The sequence below is a fragment of the Nycticebus coucang genome, chromosome 22 (assembly GCF_027406575.1).
Source record: "Nycticebus coucang isolate mNycCou1 chromosome 22, mNycCou1.pri, whole genome shotgun sequence".
Lineage (NCBI taxonomy): Eukaryota > Metazoa > Chordata > Mammalia > Primates > Lorisidae > Nycticebus > Nycticebus coucang.
This window is the reverse complement of record NC_069801.1, coordinates 33,389-50,065: the sequence shown is the minus strand read 5'-3', so window position 1 is coordinate 50,065 and position 16,677 is coordinate 33,389.

Genomic DNA, 16,677 nt, shown 5'->3' with positions numbered 1-16,677 from the left:
AGGCAGGCTAGGGGAGGAGCCTCCCAGGCAGAATAGAGGTGGAACTAAGCAGAGATGGGGAGGAAACTATAAAGTTAACAAAGGCTAAAGGGCACTAATATGAATATTTAATAGGTTTCATATCCCTGGCAGGGAGCCTAGTGTTAGGTAGGTGGGCAGGCAAGTTTGGAGAGGAGCTAGGCAGGCAGTGTAGGGGTGGAGCTAAGGGAACTAGGGGAGGAGTTGAAAAAATTGTCTGAGGGCCAGTGGGCTAGAAGCCTAGAGGGCTTGATGGCACTAATATGAATATTTAGAGAAGTTTGAATCCCAAGAGGGGGCTAGTGCTAGGTAGGCAGGCAGGCAGGGCAGGGGAGGAGATAGGCAGGCAGTGTAGGAGTGGGGCTAAGCAGAAGAGCAGGAGTTTTAAAAAACTTGAGCTAGGGTGGCGCCTGTGGCTCAGTGGGGAGGGCGCCGGCCCCATATGCCGAGGGTGGCGGGTTCAAGCCCAGCTCCGGCGAACTGCAACCAAAAAATAGCCGGGTGTTGTGGCGGGCGCCTGTAGTCCCAGCTGCTCCGGAGGCTGAGGCAAGAGAATCGCGTAAGCCCAAGAGTTAGAGGTTGCTGTGAGCCGTGCGACGCCACGGCACTCTACCCGAGGGCGGTACAGTGAGACTCTGTCTCTACAAAAAAAAAAACTTGAGCTAGAGGGCTGGAGTTCTGGAGGGCTAGAGGGGGACCTAATATGAATATTAAATGAGGTTGAAATCTCAAGCAGTGAGGCTGTTGCGAGGTATTAGGGAAGACATGCAGCCAGTCTGGGAGAGGAACTAGACAGGCAGCGTGGGGGCGGGAGGGGGGGGGTGTAGCTAAGCAGAACAGGGGAGGAGCTTAAAAAAATTGAGTAAGGGCCAGATGGCTCCATGGATACTGAGAGACAACTGTATATTTGCTGTTCTACCGAAAATTGTAAATATTTGTAATTTATTTGGGGCTTCCTAATTAAACATTCACATCTCCAAATAATGGTAGTTTTCTTACTGCCTCTACTCCTAAGTCTCTACATCTTTGTTTCAGGGTTCCTCAAACTACGGCCCGCAGGCCACATGTGGCGGTGTGATTGTATTTGTTCCCGTTTTGTTTTTTTACTTCAAAATAAGATATGTGCAGTGTGCATAGGAATTTGTTCATAGTTTTTTTTTTAAACTATAATCCAGCCCTCCAACGGTCTGAGGGACAGTGAACTGGCCCCCTGTTTAAAAAGTTAGAGGACCCCTGCTACCATTAAATAAAACTAATCAGCAATCCTTGTAATTTTATTTATTTGAGGGAATGTTTCTATTGTTTTATCATTTCATGCGACATTTGTGTTTTTGGAACATATTCCCTACTGAGTTAATAGAATCAATGTCTGTTCTTTATTTTATTTTATTTTTTTAAAGAGACAGAGCCTCATTTTGTGGCCCTTGGTAGAGGGCCCCAGCGTCACAGCTCACAGCAACCTCCAGCACTTGGGCTTAGGCGATTCTCTTGCCTCAGCCTCCCCAGTAGCCAGGACTACAGGCGCCCACCACAAGTCCCCGCTATTTTTTTGTTGCAGTTTGGCCGGGGCCGGGTTTGAACCCGCCACCCTTGATATATGGGGCTGGTGCCCTACTCGCTGAGCCACAGGAGCCGCCTTGTTCTTGATTTTATAAAAAATACCACTGACCAGAAGGTATTAAACTTAAGCAGGAATGAATTAAAAATCATTTAAGATTGTCAATGCATTCATTGTGAGGAATTGTCAAACATGGCTGTTTGCTCAATCAAATATAAGATAAGTGTATCTTAAAAATACTGTTGATGGGCTCCGGGCCTGTAGCTCAGCGGCTAGGGGGCAAGCCACATACACTGGAGCCGGTGGGTTTGAATCCAGCCCGGGCTTGCCAAACAACAATGATAACTACAACCAAAAAATAGCCAGGCGTTGTGGCAGGCGCCTATAGTCCCAGCTACTTAAGGGAGGCTGAAGCAAGAGAATTGCTTAAGCCCAGGAGGCTGAGGTTGCTGTGAGCTGTGACAGCTTGAGACGCTCTCTCTCTCTCTCTCTCTCTCTCTCTCTCTCTATATATATATATATATACACATATATATACTGTTGATGGAAAAATATTAAAAGTACATGGAATTAATAATACTTTAAAAAAATCTGGAAAGAGGAAATATTAAAAGTCAATAAGCACTCTGGGAGGCCAAGGCGGATGGATTGCTTGAGACCAGGAGTTTGAGACCAGTCTGAACAAGAGCAAGACCCATCTCTACGAAAACTAGAAAAATTAGCCAGATGTCCTGGTGTCTGTAGTCCCAGCTATTTGGGAGGCTGAGGCAAGAGGATCACCTGAGCCCATGAGATTGAGGTTGCTTTGAGTTGTGATGCCACAGCACTCTACCCAGGGTAACAGAGTGAGAGTTTGTCTCAAAAAATACATACATTAACAAAATGGACCTGGGTGGTGCCTGTGGCTCAGTGAGTAGGGCGCTGGCCCCATATACCAAGGGTTGCAGGTTCGAACCTGGCCCCAGCCAAAAAGCAACAAAAAAATAGCCGGGCGTTGTGGTGGATGCCTGTAGTCCCAGCTACTCAGAAGGCTGAGGTAAGAGAATTGCCTAAGCCAGTGGTTCTCAACCTGTGGGTTGAGACCCATATGAACTGTATTAAAGGGCTGCGGCATTAGGAAGGTTGAGAACCACTGGAAGCCCAAGAGCTGGAGCTTGCTATGAGCTGAGACAGGACAGCACTCTACTGAGGGTGACAGAGTGAGACTCTGTCTCTAAAAACAAACAAACAAAAACTCCCCAAATGGACCCTGAAATAAGAAAAATACAAATAAATCAATTAGCATAGAAAAGCCTAGACTAGTGCTTAGAATAATGCTTAGAGATCTGACACTAGAAGGGACCCCAGGATCACACAGGTTCATAGCTGAGTGTTAACTTACTTTTCACTATTTCTGGTATTACTTAAGATAGTCAAGGCCTAGAGAGGAATAAGGCAGTGACTCTCTTCAATTGATTCTATGGTATGATAGCAAAGCTTTACGTAGTTAATATATTTCATCTAATGTGTAATGTCAATGCTTTTAAACTGGACAGTATCTTATGTACCATTTCAAATATATAGCCAAGTAACTGACTGTCACAGAGAAAAACAAACACATGTTGTTGAGTTTAGTTCCATTAAAGCCACAAAATGAATTAGTAATAAAATCTGATTTTGGTATAAATAATATTTTTTATTATTTTTTATTTTTGTAGAGACAGGGTCTCACTGTACCACCCTTGGTAGAGTGCCATGACGTCACACGGCTCACAGCAACCTCTTAACTCTTGGGCTTACGCGATTCTCTTGCCTCAGCCTCCCGAGCAGCTGGGACTACAGGCGCCTGCCACAATGCCCGGCTATTTTTTGGTTGCAGTTTGGCTGGGGCTGGGTTTGAACCCACCACCCTCGGCATATGGGGCTGGTGCCCTACTCACTGAGCCACAGGCACCGCCCCATAAATAATATTTTTAAACTTAACTAATGTTGCAAGTTTTAAGATGTCTAGTTTTTAACTTTTCAATATCATTTCAACTACCTTACTACTAAGAAAAATGAAACATTTAAACAGTAATTAAGGGAGGCGCCTGTGGCTCAGTGAGTAGGGTGCTGGCCCTACATACCGAGGGTGGTGGCTTCAAACCCAGCCCCGGCCAAACTGCAACAAAAAAGTACCCAGATGTTGTGATGGGCGCCTGCAGTCCCAGCTGCTTGGGAGGCTGAGGCAAGAGAATCACCTAAGCCCAAGAGCTGGAGGTTGCTACTGAGTGTAAAAAAGTGAGACTCTGTCTCTAAAAAAAAACAGTAATAAAAGCAACCATATATGGGCTTGGTGCCTGTAGCTCACCAGCTAGGGTACCGGCCATGTACACCAGAGCTGGCAGGTTTGAACCTGGCCTGGGCCTGCCAAACAACATTGATAACAACAAATAGCTGGGCACTATGGTGGGTACCTGTAGTCCCAGCTACTTGGGAGGCTGAGGCAAGAGAATCACTTAAGCCCAAGAATTTGAGGTTGCTGTGAGCTGTGATGCCATAGCACTCTGCTGAAGGTGACACGATGAGACTCTGTCTCAAAAAAAAAAAAAAAAAAGAAAGAAAAAGAGCAACCATATATGGTGCGCATCGGCCCTTTCCCCTTAGGTTCCAGGGGAAGTCCATAGGTCCTCCACCCATCTTTACCTTTCTCCAGAACTGTTCCAATGTTTTATTGTAGGGTGTGTCCTTTGCCTATACTGTGATTTATCCCTAGAAACAAACCTGAATCTATAGAAAGTAGTATGGCGTAGCATAAAGATGAGCAGTCATGACCTAAATAAATGGATACTTTTGTGAAATAAGTCTTGCTAAAATATTACAGGAGAAAGCTAAGCGCACAGCAAAATTCCTTCCTCAGAACTCAGGGCCACAGATAGGCCAAGATTTTTCTCATCGTTTTTCACACAGCCCTCATGTGTCCCGAAGCTGCTGCGTTATCTCCGCAGGCTAGTCCTGAGAGTGAAATTCTGGTCTGCACTGTGGCTGTGCCCTCAGGTGTTACCAAGTGTGTCTTGAGGATAATGAAGCTCTGCACCTCACTATGGATACAACCCAGATGTCTGTGGATAGAACGCAGATACTTCACATGGGCCATAGGAGATGAGTTTGCATGCCCCTTGCCTTCTGCCAGGGTTTAGTACAGAATGCTTGGCATCCCCTGCTTGGCATAGGCCATGCTCCCCTTCCTGCAGTCCTGGTGCATTCCTGAAATTCAGTGCTCTGATATCCTATGCTATTATGTTGGAAAATCAAACTGAAATAATCCCACCATCCCATGCCCTAATTAGAATGGATGGAGAGAATAAGAAACACAGTTGATGGCAATAGATCAAAGTCAATTGATTTTCTACTTATCAGAAATAAAGTGTAGAAATTGTCGGAATTTTCTATGCTAAAAATATTTCAAATAGGTGGTGCCTGTAGCTCACTCAGCAAGGGCACTGGCCACATACACCTAGGGTGGTGGGTTTGAACCCGGCCTGGGTCTGCAACCAAAAAAAAAATTTTTTTTTTTCAAATAGTACACCTCAATATGAGGTCCTTAGGTGTTAATCTAACAATACATATAAAAATATGCATTCAGAAAAGTCCAAAATGCAGTTGAGTGAAATTAAAAGTAATATAAATAAATGCAGAGCTATTCCTTACTCAGGAACAGTACAATCATCACTGTAAAAATTATAATTCTAAGTTGATCTACAGATTCAGTGAAATCTCAATCAAATGCCCACCAAAGATAAAGACAAATTGTTTCTAAACCTGGAACACATGATACAAGACTGAAGAAGGACAAAGTTAAAGAACTTACAAATCTGCATCTGGACACTTGCCACAAAGTTAAAGTAATGACTTGAATGTGATATTGGCAAAGGAATAGGTGGGTAGATAAATGGAACAGAATAGAGCCAAAAACAGACCCATGTAAAGAGTCAACAGGACAACTCCATTTAAAATGGATAAAGGAGCTTGGTGTGGTGGCATGCACTTGTAGTCCAGGCAACTCCAGAGGCTGATGTGGGAGGATCACTTGAGCCCAAGAATTTGAGGCTTCATTGTGCTAAGATCATGCCTCTGCACTCCTGCCTGGTGACAGAGTGAGAGACTGTTTCTTAAAAAAGTGGGAAAGGGGGCAGTGCCTGTGGCTCAAAGGAGTAGGGCACTGGCCCCATATGCCGGAGGTGGTGGGTTCAAACCCAGCCCCGGCCAAAAACTGCAAAAAAAAAAAAAAGTGGGAAGGGGAGGGCGCCTCTCGGGGTCCGCGGGTTTCCTCCAACACTGACCTTTCCAGCTCTGCAAGGGGAGGAAGACGGCCAGGGGCTGGGTCCCTGCTTGTTCAGAAAGGAAGAGGGTTCCTGTGGGGTACTCTGGCCTGTCCTGCCCTGAGGAGGGTCAGCTGGGCTGGGTTGAAGGGGTGGATGGGGCAGGTGGCTCTGGGACAGCGCCCCATGAGTGAGTTAGGGTGTGTATGGCTTAAGAGCTTGTGGCTCCTCAGTGACCACTTGCTTCTTCCCATTGTGGGGGCAAACCTGGCCTGGGTGGATGGCACCGCTCACGCAGTGTGGGTCTGGGTGGGAGAGGGTACAGCGGGAGCTGGGGTGGGGGACGGGGTTCATTGACCCGGCCCGCGGGTCAGTCGACAGGGATACCTGGAGGAGGGGGTGAGAATGAAAAAGGGGCAAGGGACGCGAAGAATGGAGACAAGACAGGAGTCTGATCAAGTCTCGTTTATTGCAAAGTTCTTCCAGGGTATATAAGGGTAGGTGAAGGAGGAGGTTTACGTCACCAGGTATCCAAGCAACCTGGCCTTGGTATCGATAAGTTCCTGGCCTTGGTGGAGATAAGTTCCAACGGCAAGCTTCAAAGTTTCGCTCACGTGATTTATGAGAAGAGGCCTGGTGTTAGCAGGGAAATAGAAACTTAGGCCTAGCATTTGCAGGGAAATAGAAACTTAAGTCTGTTAGTACTGGAAATAGCACTTGGCCTACAAAATAGATGCTGTGGTGTCAGCCTTCCACAGCTCATACTGTATCTTACTCCTTGCTCTAAGGCAGCATTTTCTAAGCTGTTAAATGGCCTCATAGGTGAAAGCATCTGTTGCTGAGTACCAGTTCAATTTCCTGTGCCTAGCATCTGATCGGCATCTATATTTATATTGGCTTCTTGATTCAGCCTCACCCTTTCCTGTACGGCATCGACTCAGCAGGTTTTATATTTCAAATATTGTGATTTATTGAGAGTTGTCTTAGCAAGAATCTCCCAATCAAATGGAACCAATCTCTCATCTCGTCCGTAATAGATTGTCCAGTACTTTGAACCAAAGGAGAATTCAGCCCATACGGTTGCACAGCTCTCTTTAAATCTTTCAAAATGAAAAGCTTACCCACTGGACATATATTGGGGTTCAGCAGGTTGAACCTGACCTTCATGGTCACCTCTCACCTATGGTCCTGGATGAAGAATTACAGGAAACTGCCATTCTTCTAAATCCCCTCTGACCCTAGCCTGTGGTAATGCTCTACTTAATGACATCCCTTGATGACCTGAGAATATAGATGTTAATGGGCCACTAGCTGGCACCAAAGGTCTATTCACTGCAGTAACAGGGATAGCTGGTGGAGTCCCCAAGCTCTGTGCCCCTGGTTCTGCAACCAAGGAGCCTGGTGGTGGGTAGTGAAATGGTGAAGGCACAAATCGCTGATTTTGATGAGATATCAAAACCTGTTAGGCCTGTTTCTTGGATGGAATTGACTATTGAAATTTATGCAAATGATAGTGCATGGATGCCAGGGCCTACTGACAATCAGCTCCCAAGTCACTTAGAGGAAGAAGGCATGGCAGTGAATGCTTGGGTGGGATATAATTGTCCACCTGTATGCTTTGGTCCTGCACAAGGTTGTTTGAAAAAAAAATTTTTTTTTTTTTGAGACAGAGCCTCAAGCTGTCACCTTGGGTAGAGTGCCCTAGCATCACAGATCACAGCAACCTTCAACGGTTGTTTGAAATTAGATATTCAAACCTGGTTGTCTCATCAGCTAGAGTATAATAAAATTCATCAGGCTTTTCTTGTGTTTAGTGGATTGTCATTTGCTGTAAAAATTGATTATGTGAGCAGAAGAACTAGGAAGATAGAGGTGATTTTAAAAATGTTTGACAATAAAACAAAAGGATTGCACAGCTGCCCTAAAAAGGATGGAGATGCACCCAACTCAATTGATTTTTTGAACTGGGAAGACTGTGTAGCCACCAGAGCAGTGGTGCAACAACAGAGTAGGTTTGGAACAATAGTTGATCAGGACTTACAGGCCATGCTTCCTGCAATTGTGCTCACCAGCCTGATGATTGCCAGGAGGATCCTATAATAATTACACATAGGGTAAGTAAAGATGATCCTCCTTTAATATACAGACATTTACAAGCTAGCCACCCCCCCCTTAAATGGGAGGAAAAGGGGATAGCTTCCCCATGGCCTACAAAGATACATCCTATTGTTGGTCCTGAACACCTTGACATTTGGAAATTGGCTTTTGCTATGACAGGACTTAGGATTTGGAATACAACAGTTACTATGGGAGAATTTGACTAGTATAGATATCACATGTACTTGAGTTCTACAAAGAATATTCCACTGAGAGCTTGTGTAAAACCTCTTGTACATGTTGGTAGTGGGAAAGTTATTTTGCCTGAATCACAAACTAGTAATTGTAAGAACGGCAAACTGTTTACTTGCATTGACTTTACCTTTGGTCAAAGTGACAATGTGCTATCAGTAAGAGCCAGGGAAGGTGTTTGGATTCCAGTTGTCTTACACAGACCATGGGAATCTTCCCCATCAATGCACATAGTCACAGAGATTCTGAGAGGAATTTTGCGCAAGTCGTAAAGATTTGTGTTTATGTTGATGGCCGTGATTATGGGATTTATTTATTTTTTTAGAGACAGAGTCTAACTATGTTGCCCTCGGTATCACCCGCCACAATGCCTGGATATTATTATTATTGCTGCAGTTGTTTAGCTGACCCGGGCCAGGTTGGAACCTGCCACCCTCAGTGTACGTGGCTGGCACCGTAACCACTGTGCTGTGGGTGCCGAGTCGATTATGGGATTTATTACAGTTACTGCAACTACTGCTACCGCAGGGGTTGCAATCCATAACTCTATTCAAACTGCACATTTCATGGATAAATGGCAAAAAAAAATTTAGATTGTGGAATTCTCAAGTGAAAAAATTGGCAAATGAAATTAATGATCTTAGGCAAACTACGATTTGGATAGGTGATAGGGTCATGAATTTGGAGCATAGAATCCAATATCAGTGTGACTGGAATACTTCTGATTTTTGTATAACTCCTTATTATAATGATACTAAGCACCAATGGGAACAAGTAAGGAGACATCTTCAATGAAAAGAAGACAATTTAACATTGGATATCTCAAAATTAAAAGAACAAAAAAAATTTTTTTTGAGACAGAGTCTTAAGCTGTTGCCCTGGGTAGAGTGCTGTGACATCACAGCTCACAGCAACCTCAAGCTTTTGGGCTTAATTGATTCTCTTGCCTCAGCCTCCCAGAGTAGTTGGGACTATAGACGCCTGCCACAATGCCCGCCTGTTTTTTGGTTGCAATTGTCTTTGTTGCTTAGCAGACCTGGGCTGGGTTCCAACATACACCAAACATGCCTAGGTGTATGTGGCTGGCGCCCTTGCCAACTGAGCTATGGGCGCTGCCAAAAGAACAAATTTTTGAAGCATCTCAGGCATATCTTAGTTTAGTGCCTGAATCTGAAATCTTTGAGGGTGTGTCCCAGGGACTGTCAGATCTTAACCCTCTGAAATGGTTTCACACATTGATCAGCCAATGGGTGTTTGTAACAACAACATACGTCATCTTTGCAGTTTCTCATGCCCTAATTCTCCATTACCCACCGGATTACCCTTTAGCTATTTTCATTACTTTTACTTCTTAAGTAAGTACTTCTTACTACTTAACAATCACTAACAGGATTACATAAAAGAAAGGAAAAGGGGATCTTTAAAGGTTTGCATTTTAAGTCTTTTTTTGTAGAGACAGAGTTTCACTTTATTGCCCACAGTAGAGTGCCGTGGTGGCACACAGGTCACAGCAACCTCCGACTCCTAGGCTTAGGCAATTCTCTTGACTCAGCATCCCGAGTAGCTGGGACTACAGGTGCCCGCCACAATGCCTGGCTATTTATTTTTGTTGCAGTTTGGCGGGGTGGGTTCCTGCCACCCTCAGTATATGGGGCCGGCACCCTGCCCACTGAGCCACAGGCGCCGCCCTGCATTTTAAGTCTTGAAGACTTAAGGTTTATCTTGTTTCTGGTGCAGTGTTGCCGCGGACCGCCCTGCCGGTGGGTTTCAGTTCGAGGGAAAGCAGGGAGAAGGAACGAGGAAAGTTGAAAGGTCTACGCAGGAATGACAGTCTGGCATACAGCACTTAGTGAAGCATGCAGCTGCAAATTTTATTGAGTTTAGAGGTTGGTATTTATACATTTTTTTTCCAAGGTTTAAACAATGTAATCTTTACTTTCCTTATGCTTGTTAATTATCTTTGTGTCCACATATGCGGTTTATTATGCATTACATGTTTTCAAGGTTTCTGCTTTGGGGGATGGTTTATCAGTAACACCTGGTTACTCTTTTCATCTTAGGAATGTCAAGGCTTATAACTCCTCTCAGTTCTGCAACTCTTTTTAGTTTCTTATAATCTTGTTTAAAATAATTGGACATATTCTTTTATGTATAATGCTTGACTACTTCTATATATATATTTTTATTCTTATTAGTAACTATACTTTAATTCATAATTAATTGTTTGTTAAACACTAAACTACTCTATTGATTTGTATTACTTATGAAAATTAGTGAAGTAAGATGTTTTTCTAAGTAAAGTTTTACTGCAGGTGGTGATAGTGCATGTTGTGATGGAACATCTTGTTTGCTGTGCCTGCATTGTCTCATTTCACTGACATTTATGGTGGGAAAGTTCTGTTGTGCAGGCTTTCTTGGAGCCATTGAGTCTGGCACAGTCATACTTTTTGTGCTATATCTGGATCAGTAAACCATTGTGTTCATTCTTTAAAACCTTATTGATCACTTTATCAGGACAAACAGACATTCAACATAACAAGTAAGTATTCTTTCACAAAAAGCCATACCCTTTGAGTTTTTGCGACAAAAACAGCATGCTAGGCAACATTTCTGTTGCTGTGCACACTGGGGGTGCTGGGGGCTTCGCTCCGGGGAGCACAGACCTCCTTTCCGTCGTTTTACAACGCGGACAGCGCCACCTCGCAGCGGCATGGTGCCGAGGGTGCGGCACAGTGTTACTTGCTATTTGTTTGTTCTGCTTTCTTTTAGTCTGCATGTATATCTAGAGACTTCAGCAAAGATGCTCAGTGATATGGGGAGTCAATGACGATGAAGGCTGTTCTTAGCAATACAAGAGGGGGAAATGTGGGTGAACATTAGGGAAGTTAGGATTGTGGAAATAGAGTTAGACTGATATAATACTGAAATGATTGTATGAAAGGTTTTGTGATTAGGGTCAGGTATGCAGGATAATGGAAGAGAACACAAGCCTCCACAAATTACATATTATACTGGGGGCTTCATGAGACATCTTGACACCAACATCAAAGGACTTTGGAGGAAAGGCCTGCAAGGACATAGCTGGAGTCAGAAAGGACCCCAGGAAAAAGGTGCGTAAGGGCCTGGCTGGGGGCCTGAAATGGACAGCACGTATAGCTGACTCATTAAAGAAGAAAGACTAGTTCTTATTGGTGTGAGATAAGAAGATTCAGCTCCCCCGCTCCCAGCTCCTGAGATGAGTAGGGTGTCAACTAATCTGCCCTGAAGGAACACAGATGATTAAGTGGGTGGCATCTAGCTCCAAAGTCCATGTTTCCTTTTCCTTTCTTTTATATAATCCTGTTAGTGATTGATAAGTATCTTAAGAAGTAAAAGTAATGAAAATAGCTAAAGGGTAATCGGGTGGGTAATGGAGAATTAGGGCATGAGAAACTGCAAAGACGACAGTATGTTGTTGTTACAAATACCCATTGGCTGATCAAGAGAATAATAAAAACGTAGTGCATTTGGAATTCGGGGTCTTTGCTGTCTGTCACACAAAGGGCATTGACCCCTGGGCCAACTATTTTTTTCTGATACAGTGTCTCATTCTGTCACCCTCTGTAGAGTGCTTGATGTCCTAGCTCACAGCAACCTCAAACCGTTGGGCTCAAGAGATTCTCCTGCCTCAGCCTCCCAAGTAGCTGGGACTACAGGCGCCTGCCACAATGCCTGGCTATTTTTAGAGACGGATCTAGCTTAGGCTATCTACCTGCCTTGGTCTCCCAGAGTGCTGGGATTACAGGCGTGAGGCACCTCACCCAGCCTACTCTACTCTGTTTCTTTTCTTTTCTTTTCTTTTTTTTGAGACAGAGCCTCAAGCTGTCACCCTGGGTAGAGTGCCATGGCATCTTAGCTCACAGAAACCTCCAAATCCTGGGCTTAAGCGATTCTCTTGCCTCAGCCTCCCAAGTAGCTGGGACTACAGGCACCCACCACAACGCCTGGCCTTTTTTGTTGCAGTTGTCATTGTTGTTTCGCTGGCCCTGGGCCGGGTTCAAACCCGCCAACCTTGATGTATGTGGCTGGCCCTATCATCACTATGATACAGGAGCAGAGCCATTGCATCATATATGTGTATATATATATATATATTTAAATATTTAAAAATTTTAAATAAAATATGTATTTTAAATATATTAAATATATATATTTAAATTTTTTTATGATTATATTTTTAATAGTTTGTATTTTTTAATTGACTGGGAATTATTTGTCAAAATAATACATATCTTTGAAATTTTGGCATTTATGGTTATATCTTAGTAAAATGTTCAGTGTAGTTTCTTTTAAGTTTTTGTATTTATCTTAATTTTGTATTAATAGTGTTTCTAGCTTGAGAAGTAGTATTTAAGGCTTTCATTATGGTACAGGCCAAGTGACTAATCTGAATATTAAGACTAATAGTCACAGTAGGCATTATAAAAATGGATAAGGAGACATATTTGGTAGGAATGAATAGGTGTATATCATTGTGGCAGGTGTTGGGGAGATACAGTATATACCTATACAGTATATTTCTTAGGTGTGTCTGATGAGTGTTTTATGTTTTGTATATGGTATAGGAAAGGCGTAAGGTAACTAATAGTGTAGGGCCCACAACTGTGAAATAAAATTTGATCTGTTTATTAAAGTGTGAATTAAATAACTATATATATAGAGAGAGAAATTACGATAGTCTAAGTTAATTAAGAAGAAGGAAGGATGTATTTTTTTTTTTTTTGCAGTTTTGGCCAGTGCTGGGCCCCACCACCCCTGGCATATGGGTCCAGCACCCTACTCCTTGAGCCATGGGTGCTGCCCCCCACCTTTTTTTTTCTTTTTTGAGACAGAGCCTCAAGTTTTTGCCCTGGGTGGAGTGTCATGGCGTCACAGCTCACAGCAACCTTCAACTCCTGGGCTCAAGTGATTCTCCTGCCTCTGCCTCCCAAGTAGCTGGGACTACAGGCACCTGCTACAATGCCTGGCTATTTTTTTTTTATTTTCTGTTGCAGCCGTCATTGTTGTTTGGCAGGCCGGGCTGTATTCAAACTAGCCAGCTCAGGTGTATGTGGCTGGCGCCTTAGCCACTTGAGCCACAGGCACTGAGCCAGGATGTATTGTTTTAACTGGAATTTGGTGTCCTTTTTCTCTGTGATGGTGCAGGAATTCCAGTCAGGTGTTTGAGGGGAGTTTATTTAGGGATATTGTTATTTATTTTTATTTTTTACTTTTTAGAGACATAGTCTCACTTTATCACCCTTAGTAGAGTGCGGTGGTGTCACAACTCACAAGAACCTCCAACTCCTGGGTTTAGGTGATTCTCTTGTCTTAGCCTCCCTAATAGCTGAGATTATAGGCGGCTGCCACAACACCCTGCCTTTTTTTGTTTGCAGTTTGGCTGGAGTCGAGTTTGAACCTGACATCCTTGGTATATGGGGCCAGCGCCCTGCCCACTGAGCCACAGGTGTAATTGCGTTTTTAAAAGACTTTTGGTTAGTTTTTGGTGACCTTTTTGACATGCTATTTTTTGGGGAGACCCCTTCTCCCTAGGGTCTTAATTAGGTTTTTAAAAAATATTTTAGTATGAGGGTGGTGCCTGTGGCTCAAAGGAGTAGGGCGCTGGCCCTATATGCCAGAGGTGGTGGGTTCAAACTCAGCCCTGGCCAAAAACTGAAAAAAAAATTTTTTTTAGTATGACATATGACTGTATTTGTCTGTCTATGTCAGACAGTCTTTGGCACATTGGTTAGTTTTTTAAAGGAAATTTTCTAGTGAAGTCTTGATAGTTCTCTTTTATGTTAATTTAGTATGCCAATTTAGTATGATGAAGTAGGCTTGTCTGACTTCTCCCCACCCCCCCCACCCCCCCAGTGGTAAGGTAGGACTTTTTTTTTTTTTTTGGCTGGGGCTGGGTTTGAACCCGCCACCTCCTGTATATGGGGCTGGCACCTACTCCTTTGAGCCACAGGTGCTGCCCTAAGATAGGACTTTTATTAGAGGTTAGAAAGGAATACAGAAGAAGTAAAAAGCAGCAGAGCTTCTGGAAATAGGAAAGAACTGAAGAACTCACTGGGGAGTCTCCACGTGAGCTCTTTTATCTAGGGGTCTTAAGGCTTGTCTGACTTTGAAGGGAAGACAGACCACATCTTGTACTTTTCTTCCTCTTCCCCATCACTACCTGCCCCTGAGCATGTACACCTTGCAGAAATGGGTTATTAAATAAACATGGTCTGTGAAGACAAGGGAATTACACAGTTACAGACCCTTGTAAAACCACATGCCTATCTTCATGCAACATCTGGTTCCCCTTGTAACTACCCAACCCCCTACACTATAGATCTAGCCTTGCAAAGTCTTGCTTTTGTAAACTGCTTAGCTTTAGGGATTTCACCCCTCCCCCACCCCAACTGAAAGAAAGATACAAAGACTCCCTTCCATTCTTGAGCATTGCCCAGAATTTTTGTTTGCGAACTCTTCTGGGTCAGCAGATCAATTAATAAAGCCATACCTAATTTGAACTCAGTGTGCTGGCATTTTCTCTATAGTTACACTCACATTGGGTACAAAATTTGGAGGCCCCAGTGGGATCCCATCAGCCGGAGGGTAGGTATCCCTGTGAGGACACCTGGAGAGGGTGGGAATTATAGAGGTGGTGCCCCCTGAGACCTTCTAGGGCCCTGTAATTTCAGGAAGTATTCCTGGGGGTCTGGAGGAATTCTGATCAACTCCACCAAAATCTTGGGTCCAGAACTTCTTCTTGAGAGGTAAGCATTCTTTTACTGTCTAAATGTAGTGTGTTTTTGTACAGGAAGTAATGTTACATTCTCAGGAATTAGGGTTAGGGTTGGGGTTAGGATTGGTGTTAGGGTTAGTGTTGGGTTAGGATTAGGGCTAGGGTTAGGGGTTAGAGTCAGGTTCAGGTTCAGGATCATGGTTTAGGGTCAGGGTTAGGGTTAGGGTTAGAACTCATTTTCCTAAATATAAGGCATATATTGTCATAAAGAAATGTGCAATATGCTATGGGTTTGCAGAAGTAAGAGTAATAACTTTTTCCTTGGGAATACAAAAAGCTTCAGGAAATCAGAAAATCTTCACCATCTAGAATAGATTCATTGGTCGGTGCCTGTGGCTTAAAGGAGTAGGGCACCAGCCCCATATGCTGGAGGTGGCTGGTTCAAACCAAGCCGTGGACAAAAACTTAAAAAAAAAAAAATAGATTCATGGCTCAGCGTCCGCATCTCATTTGGATACAGTAATCGGTGTATTGTCACTAAAGTTATTCAGGAGAGGAGCTTCAGGGAAGATTCTGGTTGAAAGTTGGACTAGAGGTACAATCCTTAGGAATTTGAGGGGAAAAAGGGGAGATAATGAATGTAGACCCTAGGAGGCACTACACGGAAAAGGAAGAGATGAAATAGGGCTGAGCCTCATTCTTTCACCTATTGTTTTAAAGATGATAGTGACTTTATTGTTTTTTGGAATGAGTAGCAAATGCCAGCTGTATTAGATTCCTAATACTGTAACAAATTACTACTAACAGTGGCTTAAAACCCACAAGGAATCTAAAGTTGAGGCCAGGGGTCCTCAAATTATGGCCTGCAGGCCACATGTGGCCCGCAGAGGACATTTATATGGCCCGCAGGGTGTTTTTGCCACCGCTGTCTGTCCTGCTTAGCAGCTGACTTGTCATGGGCCCACAGCGCGCATGTGTGGAATGTGAGGTGAACCCCCCCCGACTCCCCTGCATTTATATTCTGATTGCTATTCAGTTGTGTATGATGTTGTATGTTGTGTGCTGTGTAAGCCCTGGTTCACACTGTTGTGATCTCTGAGCAGTGCGAGTTCAGCCATATGCTTGTATGGCTGAACTTGCATTAGATTTGGAAGAAAAAAGGCATACATGCCTTCTTTTTTCCTGTAGTGGAATCTGATCGCATCTTTTCACCCATGTGATCAGATTCCTGTGTGAGTTCACAGATTGCAGTGTGGCTCGCATGGGATAGTGTGAACTGGAAAGGTGGTGGAAGAACCGGCTCTGTAATCATGCCGGTTCCCACACCACACCAGTGTGAGCCTGAGGTAAAAGTGGACTTCTACCAATATGGGCACTGGTGAGGCTGAAATGATGTGGACTGACAAGGCTGCATTGATGGACACTGATCAGACTGCATTGATGGGCAGTGTAGTCTATATTTCTCTGTGTGGGCAGTTATTGCTGGTATATTGTTTTTGTAGCACTGTATACATATATTGGTATTTTACTAATAGCAATTTGGAATCCCTAGGAAACAATGATATCAAGAAAGAGAAAAATTGAGTTGGAGTGTAGGATATTAAAAAAACAGTGGACTTATGATTACTTTTTCATGAAGTACAAGGAAAGAGCTGTGTGTTTGATATGCCAGAATATAGTGTCTTTGTTCAAAGAATACAATTTGTGTCAACACTATC